Raw genomic sequence first — 12,628 nt, 5'->3', positions numbered from 1 at the left:
TTGAAAATGGGAGAAATCGACAGGAAATGTGTTGAAATTGGATTAAGAAGTGGCAGAAATTGGATTTAAGTATCAAAAATGTGTCAAAAGTCTGAAAAACTGGAGGGGAAAAGTGGTGAAAATATGTTGAAATGTAGCAAAAGTGGTGTAAGATAATAATAGCAAATAATAGGGGGTCTGTGTGCAGATTTACTTTAATGGATTTTTTTAACATTACTTTGATTTTAAAGCTAATTATTCTTTGCATATATTGTCATAAAAATTGGTAAAATACACTCTTTGAAATTATTTAAGGCATCTGGCCGCCCCCCCACAGTGTCTTGTGACCCCCAAGTGGGGTCCCGAGCCCCAGGTTGAGAATCAATATTAAAGCATTTATTGCATCTTATTAAGGCTCTTGAAGCATTTTGGAGTGTAATTAAAACACACGGAGGAAAATGTAACACTGAGCAGAGATAAAAATGTGTTTTTTATTGTTTCACAAGAGAAATGAATAAAAGTTTTAAAGTGTTAGTTGTATTTATGTATGACAACCCCCTAGAGGGGGAACCAGAGAGCGCACAAGGCTTTGTCTGAGTCTGTCAAGCCTTTACTTTAATAGTTTATACAAATGTCCTCTGGTATAATAAACATATATAAACCTAATTTTTTTGAGTTTTGTCTGAGAAACAGTTAAAATTGATGTTGATTTTTGACAGTTAATGATCACTTTTTAAATCATGTGGTCTTGCGGGGGGAAAGCTTTTCTTAGAAATAAGTGTGTGTGCGTGTGTGTGTGTGTGTGTGTGTGTGTGTTGGGTGGGGGCTCCAGCTGTACAGATAAAGTCTGTGCATTAATGTAAAGTCTGTATAACCATGCATTATTGCGTCTGCTGGTTCTGGGGCTCAGTGAGTCTGTGGGGAGAGGGCCGGAGTACCGTTCATGAGGCTGACAGCAGAGGGGAAGCTTTTGGTCCTCATGGACCTCAGCTTCCTGCCAGAGAAGAGGGCCTTAAAAATCTGAGTCCAGGATGAGAGGGGTCAGCTGGAATTTTACCTGCACGCCTCAGCGTCCTGGAGCTACAGGTCATGGAGAAAAAGAAGATTGCAGCCATTACCTTCTCTGCAGAGCAGCGCTGTACTTGAAGGTTAATGTATATGATCACTATATGGAGGAGAAAATAATGCATTGTGTTGCTTTAATCGCGCTAACTGCACAACTTATTACTGAACATTATTCAGGCAGCAGTAGCAGTGTATGGTCAAGAACAAGCAGCCAAAGTATTCCCTCTTTTTCATTGATTTGACCTTAAATGGGATGATAATTTACAAATGAGCATGGAGCTGTATCCAGTAAGATTTGATAATAGAGGTTAGAACCATCAGCTCATGAGGAACATGTTTCTGTGGGTGGGAGAGTGCCTGACTACTCTCATGCCAGAGGAAGAGAACCCCTTGCTGGCCATGATAAAAAATGCAGGTTCTACACATTATTTCACGCCTTTTTTAGTCAAATCTGAAGGTCTTGTGAGCTTTTCATGTACAGTTTACGAACAAATGAACCACTGCCAAAGAAATGAGAATCCAAAACAAATCCCATAAATGATAAAAACATCTGGATTTACATCAGGAAGAAAAAATATAATGTTTAAAAGCATGGAGTACGATTGTTTCATCTCACACACCCACTTATGATACTCTTCACATTTCCAAAAGTGTGAGAGCTCGGTGGTCCACAACCTCTGCTCTGATCCCCAAGCATCCAAACAGTCATGTATAGATCATTCCAGCTGCTACAAACATGAAAAAGAGAAAGTTAAGGTGGATTTATTTGAGCTTTGAAGAATTTAAGTAGAAACGAAGCATGATGTTCTGAATCAGTGCATTGCTGTTAAAACAATCATTACATATGAGTATAAAAAAAAACCTTACATGTAAGAGGTTGGGCTTCCATCCACCCATGTAAAAATCCACAACCTGGTTGACGGGTTTCTTTAACCACTCAGGCCAATCCACATCTCAGTACCACCTCCAATGCTGAAGACAACCCTCTGTGGAGTAACAAATCCCAGTGAACGGGCCCTCCTCAGTTGTGATTTATTGATGATATCAGATGCATGCGTGTTGAAACAGCAGCATTGATGCTAGCATCCTAGCTAACAGTTACTCCATCTTGGAGCTAAGAAGTGTGTTAAGCTATTCTTGGATTCTGATGTTGAAATTACTTATTGGTGCACCAATAAGTAATTTCAACATCAACATAAATAACAATCCAATTCCAATAATAATATTGGAAAAAGAGATTTTTCCTGCTTTAAGCCCACTTTTGCCACTTCTTTTTGCCACTTTTATCCTGTTTTTTTTCCCATTTTCACAAGTTTTTACCTGTTTTATCTTGCTTTTTTGCCATTTTGCAGTTTTTTTGCCACTATTTGCCCATTTAAGCTGCCTTTGAATGCCACTTTTTCCCCCTCTTTGCCACTCTGCGGCTTTTTGACCATTTTTTTCCTCATTCCTTTTTTTTGCCACTTTTTGCCAGTTTAAGCTGCCTTCAAATGCCCATTTTCCCCACCTTTTTGCTGCTTTTTGCTTGTTTTAGTCACTTTTTACTCATTTTTAACCACGTTTTTGATACTTCTTTGCCTCTTCTTGTCCATTTTGACATCCTTTACTCATTTTTTTCCAACTTTTCTCTCAGTTCTGGCCACTTTTCTCCCAGGTTTAACACTTTTTTTTTGCTGCTTTTGACCATTTTTACCACCTTTAACTCTCATTGCCACTTTAACCCATTTTTGCCACTTTGCAAAGGTATTTTTCAATAGTTTAGCTCTCTGGTTGAGCAGGGTTGAGTAAAACTACTTTACAGGGCCTTTAAGACAAGGCCGATATTAAACTGTACATGAGGAGGACGTATTTAAAACCAAAAGATTATGCTTCTGTTTCTCTTTGAACATTTAATTTTTAATTTTTTGCAAAAATGTAGATAAAGCTATTTTGTTTGAAAACTATCCACAGGATCTGTAAGTTTGACACAAGGACAGAGTCGAAGTTATTGTCAGTATGTTGGACTATTTATAAATGAATAAAGATGTGCTCTACTCACAAACACTAAAAGTAAAAGCAACATGTTAAAACAAACTGCCTGAGGCCCTCAAACTCAAAAACAGAAAGCTAAAGTTGTCAGATGTCAGAACAAAGCGCTGGTTTCTGGTGGTCAGAGGAAATGGAAACAGTGTTAGAGACACGTTTCCTCCACGCACACCACAGCAGACACCAGCATCACCTCCACCTCAGCTGCAGTCAGATCAGTAAGACAGTGTTGGTACTTTCATTTTGCAGACTTCTAGACTCGTGTAGGCCCGCCATCTTCACATTCCTCTACCGTAAGATTTGCGAATAAAGAATGTCTTGGCTCTCAGGACCAGTGCTGCTTCTGTGGGTGACTTTGTGTGTCTCATCTTCTGACACCACAGGTTAGTAATTACATTTTTTGACAGTTCATTCCTGATTTTATTGGGCAAAAATCTGTCACTGCTAAACCCTTTAGGGCGTCAGTCGGAGCTTTTTTCCCTGTCAGTCATGTAGAAATAGAGTAGGTCATGTTTGAGCAGTTAGAAATATTGTTAGAACATTTTTTGACGCAGCTGGCTGATGGGAACCAAGCTCACTGTAAACTGTAAAAGCTAGAATGTGTCGTGATACTGGGACAGACAACTTTATTAGATGATGATCAAATTTCTGAAAGTGTTTTATAAATCATTAGGTAGGTTAATTAGACACAAATAAAGGATTTGGAACTTTCTGATGCCATTTCTACTCCATCATATAGTTTTTATATTTGTTATAAAGGTTTTCAGAATGAAGTATCAAACAACTAGTACACAAACCTACTGTCAATTATCAAGCAGCCAGTTGCTGATCACTGAATTAGAGGCATCACTGTGACCCTCTGGGATGATGGGTAGTGTAGTTCTTTGGCCCAAAATTGTGAACAAATCATGTTTCTCCTAAAATCAAGGTCATTATAAGAACTTGTCTACCACAGGAGCTTAAATATTTGCTTCACACACCTTAGATCAGGGGTGTCAAACTCAAGGCCCAGGGGCCAAATCCGGCCCGTGGTACAATTATACCCGGCCCGCAAGATCATACCACATAACTGGCACGCTGGTACGAGGTCTGCAGATTTCCTCCGGTATAAAAATGTAAACTAAACCTTGATGATTAAAAATTTCCTCAAGTCATCAAATTTAGAGTCAAGAGTAAAAAAAATGGATAAGATTAATTTGTGTTTTCATTTCCAATTTTCAATTTTGCATCTTACAATTGCAACTTAAACTCAGGATTCATATTTTGACCTTTTCAATGCATAATTTTGGCCATTTAAACTCAATTTTTAATTTCATCTCATATTTTACATTTTAATTTCACAAATATTAATTTTACCACATATTTCAAAATTTAAAACTCATGATTTTGCATTTTATTTAATTTTTTGGCCTTTTAAACTTAAAAAGTTTAATTTCATATTTTCATACTCATTTCATATTCTCCTGGGTTACATTAACCCTCAGTGTGATGTAAATTACTGTATATATCTTATTTTATTTTATGACTATGTAAATAACTTTATATATCTTATTTTATTTTATGACTATGTAAATAATTGTATATATCTGATTTTATTTTATATTATTCTAATTATTAATGCATGCACATTACCTTATTTTTATTATTATTTTTATCTATCACCTATTTATCTATTTTTCTCCTATTTTTATCTACCATGTAAGCGTGCTTTGCACCAAAGAATTCCAGGACAAATTCCTTGTAAGTGTAAAAACCTACTTGGCAATAACTCTGATTCTGATTCTCTTTCTGATATTTCATCTATTGAATTCACAGCTGTGAATTTTGTCTCATATTTTGGGCTTTTACGTTCATTATTTTGACTTTCAGTCTCATATTTCTGCCTTATATATTGTTTTTTTTTTTTTTTTAAATTTTAATTTTGTGGCCTTTTTACCTCAGATTTTTAAACTAATCATTTTGACTTTTTTAAATCTGTAAATCCTTTATCATCAGAGCTAAGTTGTTGTTTACTTCTCATAATTCATCACTGGTGGAAATGAGGTTGACAGGTTGGTTAAATGTTGACCCTGTTAGGCCCTCAGGTTAGACTTGAATCCAGAATCCGGCCCCTGCTGTGATGGAGTTTGACACCCCTGTCTTAGATGGTGTCTGAACCGCATTAAAATCTGCAGCTAAAGACTTAAACGTCAAAGAAGAAGAGTTTAATTTAAAAATACATCAAACAGATTTAAATAGAGAGAAGGCAAGGTCTGCTCAGCTGAGTTGGGTTAAAGTCCATGATTAAATAACTCAATGCAAGGCTAGGAAAACTTCACCTAAGTTTACACAACTCAGCTGTGTCTCCAGCCCAATAAATCCAAAGTCCAGCATGGAGCGGCTGAGTGAACGCAGCCTGAACTTTGTGAAGCAGAGTCATGCTGTCAGAGACGCTGTAGAAAGACAAAGTCCCCGCTTTGTGATCCAAGTACAACCCTATTCTTTGGCACTGAGGGCCTGAGATTAAAGTTTTGCTGTTGTTGTGTCTGAAATAACAACTAATATCAAAACACCCAAAGGCCCAAGACTTGTCGTTGTTTCCAAACCCACTCTCAGTTCCAGTTCTGCTGATATCCTTGTAGGCGACGGCGACTGACACCCCACTGCTCCTCTCCACCTCCCAGTAACAACGTCCAGTCAGACTCTCTTTACTCAGGACCTGGAGCTTATCCATGAATCTGTCTGGGTGACTGGAGTATGACTGTTTCTGTCTCATTACTGTGGCTTTTCTGTTCCCATCTGTTAACGCCAGCCATGTGTTTGCAGTGTTGGGATCAAGAGTGATTTGACAGGAATATTGTAAGAACTCCTCCCTGGTTCTGGGCTCTGGTTGAGGCAGTAGAACATCCACATTTAACACTTTCTGTCCAATGTTTGACCATTCTTCACCAAGAATGTCCTGTAGTTTAACTCCGGCCTCTGACACAGCTGCTGAAACACCTTCAAAGTATTGTAAAGCATGAGCATCTAAGCTAGGAAGGTCTGCAGAGTCAGTAAGATGTGACAGTGAAGAGTACTTAAGCAGGAACTGGATGTGGTCATTGGTGTTTGAGAGCTGCTCTAGTTCAGCATCCTTTGTCTTCAGTTCAGCAATCTCAAGGTTTATCTCCTTCACAAGCTTTTTGACTCGACTTATTTCAGTTCTCTGCTTGGATCTGATCTGTTCTTTCAAATCGGATAATCTATTCTCAATGAGATTGACCAACTCTGAGAAAATCTCCTCGCTATCTTTCACTGCTTTGTCTGCAGAGCGGCTGACAGCCTTCATTTCCTTCTGAAGCACCTTCACATTCTTCTCTCTGTCTTGGATTCCGTGTTGGATATTCTCCCGGCTTGTCCTCAGCTCCTTCGACTTCATTTTCCTTTCAGCAGCAGCTGAGACAGTCACATGGTCTTTATGTTCATCTAAGGAGCAGAAGATGCAGATAGACCGCTGATCGGTGCGGCAGAAAAGCTTCATCACCTCATCATGACTGGAGCAGAACTTTTCCAGCAGGTTCCCGGGGGGTTCCACCAGCTTGTGCTTCTCGAAGGCAGCCGATTCATAATGCGGCTGAATGTGGAGCTCGCAGTAAGAGACCCGACACAACAAACAGGACTTTACAGCCTTCAGCTTTTTCTCAGTGCAGAAATCACACGCCACATCTTCAGGTTTGGCATAGTCAGCTGGAGCTCCCAGAAGTTTGGTCATCTTCAGCTCTTCCACTAAATCACCAAACATGACATTCCTCATTGCAGCAGGCCTCGGCGTGAACTTCTGTTTGCAGAGAGGGCAGCTGTAGATTTGACTTGGATCCTCCTCATCCCAGTGGATTTTCAAACAGCTCATACAGAAGCTGTGCCCACAGGGAATAGTCACCGGATCCTTCAGTAGATCCGAGCAGATGGAACACTTGAGTTTCTCCTGGTCTAGCTGCAGTGCCATGCTGCTCACAGTCAATGTGAAAGTAAATATAGGATTTGATAGTCAAATACAGACTCTGAGAGGGAGGAGGGTGTGGGAAACAGGTTTCACAACATTCCAGCAAGGGAAGCGGTTTCAAAGGTTACTCATTCAGCATGTTCACGTGCAGCTGGAAATAGCTGAGTTATCTAAGTCCAGATAAAACTGGACCTTTAAAATGTACAGGTGCATCTCAGAAAATATCGCCTCCCAGCTCCCACAGCCGATCACAGCTCTTTCTCTTTTATTTATATACACTATATTGCCAAAAGTTTTCACTCACCCATCCAAATCATTGAAATCAGGTGTTCCAATCACTTCCATGGCCACAGGTGTATAAAATCAAGCACCTAGGCATGCAGACTGTTTCTACAAACATTTGTGAAAGAATGGGTCGCTCTCAGGAGCTCAGTGAACTCCAGCGTGGTACTGTGATAGGATGCCACCTGTACAACAAGTCCAGTGGTGAAATTTCCTGGCCCCTAAATATTCCACAGTCAACTGTCAGTGGTATTATAACAAAGTGGAAGAGATTGGGAATGACAGCAACTCAGTAACCAAGCGGTAGGCCATGTAAAATGACAGGTCAGCGGATGCTGAGGCGCATAGAGCGCAGAAGTCACCAACTTTCTGCAGAGTCAATCGCTACAGACCCCCAAACTTCATGTGGCCTTCAGATCAGCTCAAGAACAGTGGTAGAGAGCTTCATGGAATGCATCTAAGTCATACATCAACAAGTGCAATGCAAAGTGTCAGATGCAGTGGTGTAAAGCACGCAGCCACTGGACTCTAGAGCAGTGGAGATGCGTTTTCTGGAGTGACGAATTGCGCTTCTCCATCTGACAATCTGATGGACCAGTCTGGGTTTGGCGGTTGCCAGGGGAACAGTACTTGTCTGACTGCATTGTGCCAAGTGTAAACTTTGGTGGAGGGGGGATTATTGATGAATCCCATTTCTACCCCTTAGCCCTTCCCCTTAGTCTACCCCTTCCACTTTCCCCTTGAAACAGAGTGGTAAGGGAAACCTTCCATTAAGAAACGAGATGCTACTTGATTGCAGTTCATCATCATAGATTGCTGATAAACAGCTGCATCATCGGAGGTGACTATAAAGCTTCGACCTGCTCGTTTATACTGCCTTGATCTTCTCCACTATTTATACAATTAATAACCCTTGTTTACATGTGTAGATACCAAAATACAATAAACATCAATCCTCAGGGGCTAAAGATTCAATATACGAGAAAATACAACTATTGTGTTTTCTATAATCATTATGCCAAAAATATTTTTTAATGTATGCGCCTCCTTCGTAGTCTGTTGTGTCATTTCGCAATTGAATGCAGTGCATGGAGGGGAAATTCATCGTACCCCTTGGTTTCAAGCGTGGTCCTGAAAAATCTTTGTTTCAAGGGCTATGTCGCCCTTGGCCCTTAGCCCTACCCCTCAATTCAAAAGAGAATTGGGACACCACCTCACCTTACGTGAACACGCAAAACCAAGGGGTAGGGCTAAGATAAGGGCTAAGGGGCAGAAATGGGATTCACCCTATGATGTGGGCTTGTTTTTCAGGAGCTGGTCTTGGCCCCTTAGTTCCAGTGAAAGGAACTCTGAATGCTTCAGCATACCAAGAGATTTTGGACAATTCCATGCTCCCAACTTTGTGGGAACAGTTTGGGGATGACCCCTTCCTGATCCAACATGACTGTGCACCAGTGTACAAAACAAGATCCATAAAGACATGGATGAGAGAGTTTGGTCTGGATGAACTTGACTGGCCTGCACAGAGTCCTGACCTCAACCCCACAGAACACCTTTGGGATGAATTAGAGCGGAGACTGAGAGCCAGGCCTTCTCATCCAACATCAGTGTGTGACCTCACAAATGCGCTTCTGGAGGAATGGTCAAAAATTCCCATAAACACACTCCTAAACCTTGTGGAAAGCCTTCCCAGAAGAGTTGAAGCTGTTATAGCTGCAAAGGGTGGACTGACGTCATATTAAACCCTATGGATTAAGAATGGGATGTCACTTAAGTTCATATGCGAGTCAAGGCACATGAGCAAATACTTTTGGCAATATAGTGTATGATGTACTCCTCACTTATCCCTGCTTACATTAATGCAGATGCACCACACTACTGCTGCTACTGGCAAAGCTTAAAGACGCTGTAAATTAAAAATAAATTTGTATTTAGGTTTGTTGTATGATAGATCACTGTGTTATGAACCCCCAGGTCAAATTTCAGTCACAAAGCATCTCCAAGTTTATAAAATTAAGCTCCAAATCATGAAAAATGAGGCAGTGAAATCTGCTCCAGGATGGTGTGGGTGTGTCTGTTGAATGAGCTGAAACCACGCCCACTCAGGGCACAGGTAGTCTGCAGCATTAACCCCCTCACTCATGGTGTCATACTTGGAAAAATATTTTCCCCTAAAAACGTGAAACAATAAACAAAACTTGCATAACTATAACTTTGTAATGAAACATGAACATTATAGAACGGTACAAGAGTACAAGACTGAATTCTTTTGCACAAAATGAACCAGAAGTCCCTGCTCTAGGTGACTGCTTCCTTCCACAATATTGTAGTGTTAAAGGGGCGGGGTCATTCTCTACTGTGGGCTCATGAAATCGTGAGTCCACATATTGGCCCCGCCCACATGAAACCAAGCCAGGAAAGAGATGAAATGGCCTAGATCCAGAATTCAGTCTCATGTAGATCTTAGAGTTTTCACATGTTCACAGCAACCATATTCCAACATTTCTAGAGCGTTAGGACAAAAACTTTGGATTTCACTTTACAGGGTCTTTAACCTCCTCCACCCCAGCCTCCTCCTTTACAGCATAAAGCTTGTTGCACCCTCATATTCAGCCATGCTACTATGGATTATTGCTTTTAAACTATTTTTATTGTATTCAGTGCACATTGTTATGGATGTGTCTATCCATATGGGGGTTTCTAGCCAGTCAAAGCATGCTGCTAATGCAGGAAGCTTCTTCATAGCAGAGCTTTTCCCGCCAAATAAAACTGTAGATCCATTTTGCAATAAAATGGTAAAATGTATTCAAGATTGTTCCTGAACCATATGCTAGATCAACAGTTCCCAACCTTTTTCCTTGGAGCACCCCCTTTTTGTACCAAAAATTGCAATTGCAATACAAATTGCAACAATTTGGTGAATTGCAGTCAACTAATGTAGAGGAACATCCATCTGTTGTCACAGTAACAGAATCACTGGTGCCTGCAAAATAAATGGAACTGTTCTTTTAGAGTTTAGCACAGTTTGCAGGGAGAAAATTGTGTCCGTGTGTGGTGTCTTACATTTTTTTCCTTTCACTTTGTTTTCTCTCAGCTGTAGAAAACTTAGAGCTGCGCTCCCAACATGGCACCCTAACTGTTACCAGAGGCTCATCAGTCAAATTGACCTGCAAGGCCTCGTACAACTTAGGCGTCTGTGGCCAGATCCATGTGGTCTGGCGTGAGGAGGGTGACAAGCCAACAGAAAGTGTCGAGCTTACAGATCCCAGGAAGTACTTCACCACGGTGAGCGAGACGATCACTGGACGTGACAGGAGACAAAGACAGGTGGAAACAGAGATCCTGAATCTGACACCAGAGGACAGCGGCAGATATCACTGCTATGCTGAATGTGAGAATGACAGCGCAGTGGGACGTGCCACTAAGGTCATAGTCCAAGGTATGGTTGTGAAGAAGTAGGATGTGGCATAGAAATGAATGCGATATCCTAACATTGTTTATTTTTATGTTCATATACAAAATTCGATATTATTGTTATGTGCAAAACTCTGAGAAGCTCTTTATAAATAGCTTTTGGTGGCAAACAGACACAGTAAGGGCTTTTATGACTTCAGTTTAATTATTGTAAAAAAAAAAATCCCCCTTTTTTTCCCAACTGGCCTAAATCTATTTTTATCAGTTAAATTGATTCAATGACATTATTTACAGACTGATACCACAAAGCAAAATGGATTGGCGAGATTACATCTCTGCCATCAGACTGGTCCATCTTCCAAAGCTCCAATCTGAAACGATTTTACCTGGTCTGACAAAGGACATGACCAATCAGGGTCATTGAAGGGGATCGAGGTGGCAGCAACAGGCCAGGTTTAGTAGAACTGGAAGCAATAGCACTGTCTGCTTCCTGTGACGTGATTAGCTAGAATGAAGTCATGTCATTTTTCAGTTGCACCAGGGGCCTGAATACTTTTGCACAACACACTTCCCAGATTTTCATTTTTAAAAAATTTTGAAAGCTATGTATAATTTTCATTCCACTTCACAAATATGCACCACTTTGTGTTCGTCTATCATGCAAAAATCCCAATAAAATATATTAATGTTTGTGGGTGTAGAGATGTGGAAAAGTTCTCTTTTGCGCCTAGCAAATGGAACACATCCATCTCAGGAATGACGTCATTCCCCGCTCCAACATCTGACTCTAGAGGTAAATGGAATGCAGCAGATATCCCTATATGATGACTCGGTGCAACATTTTGGGATGCAATAGAAAATCAGTACACATTAAAGAGTTTTTTAATGGCACTAGAAGTCCTCTGGGAGGAATCAAGGACATTTGGAGCAATGGTGTGGCATGCAAATCAACACAGACACACCGCTAGTTACTGTAGTAAGATATAAAACAGCCTAGCTAGCATGTCAGGTTATTGGCAGCTATTGGTGTCCAGAGAATTCACTAAAAGCTCCCCTTTCACACTGAACATGAACACTGATTTCTTATTCTTTTGTTCTCTGTTGCAGGCTGATCATCTGACTGATTCCACTGTTTTATCGAGTATAAATGCTTCAACAAGATAAGATTTCTCTGCTGCACTTAAAAAAAGTCAAGCCTTTTATTTTTAATTTTAAAGGTACATTTTATGTCTTAGCGCTACTTGTGGCACCATATTTTCCTAGCTTTTTATTCTATTAGTTCTGTTAACTCTTCATTTTTGTTTTGAATCGTGACTTTATTTTTGTGATAAACTTCTTCACCTTTTAGTTCAATGGTATGTTTCTAGGGTGCAGTTGGCCTAATGGTTCAGCTGCACTTTATGTACATCTACGTTGGCTTTGTGGCTCTTTCACTGTATGCCATTCCCAAAAAGTGTTTGCTATGATGTTAACGTAAATTTGCAAGATTAAATATAAGGTTGACTTTTGTCTTTTGCTTTTCATGCTGCCTCTATATACCAGAGTTATACAAGTCTCTTTGGCTAACTCCAGTGATTTTGGAACAACCCTTAATGATGCCATTAAGGGTATTTTTTATTTTTAATGGATGTATCATCAAATCAATAAAAAAGCAGGTTTCAATAAAAGAACAATCGAAACTACTTAAAATCCCTTGCTATCAAAAGTGTTATTTGTTCACAGCACCCTGAGCAGTTTTACCTCATAGTTTCCCCTCACTGTGGTTTCTTTGGAGCTGAAAAACCAACAAATAGAATCCAGGTCACAACACTGCGCTGGTGAAAGTCTGAAACCCAATAAAAACCCCAAAAATGACCAGAAAGAAAGGCAATCATTACATGAAGCAAGCATGCATCTTTAACA

The sequence above is a fragment of the Cheilinus undulatus genome, linkage group 8 (assembly GCF_018320785.1).
Source record: "Cheilinus undulatus linkage group 8, ASM1832078v1, whole genome shotgun sequence".
Taxonomy (NCBI): domain Eukaryota; kingdom Metazoa; phylum Chordata; class Actinopteri; order Labriformes; family Labridae; genus Cheilinus; species Cheilinus undulatus.
The sequence above is the reverse complement of the archived record's forward strand: the minus strand, read 5'-3'. Positions refer to the sequence as shown.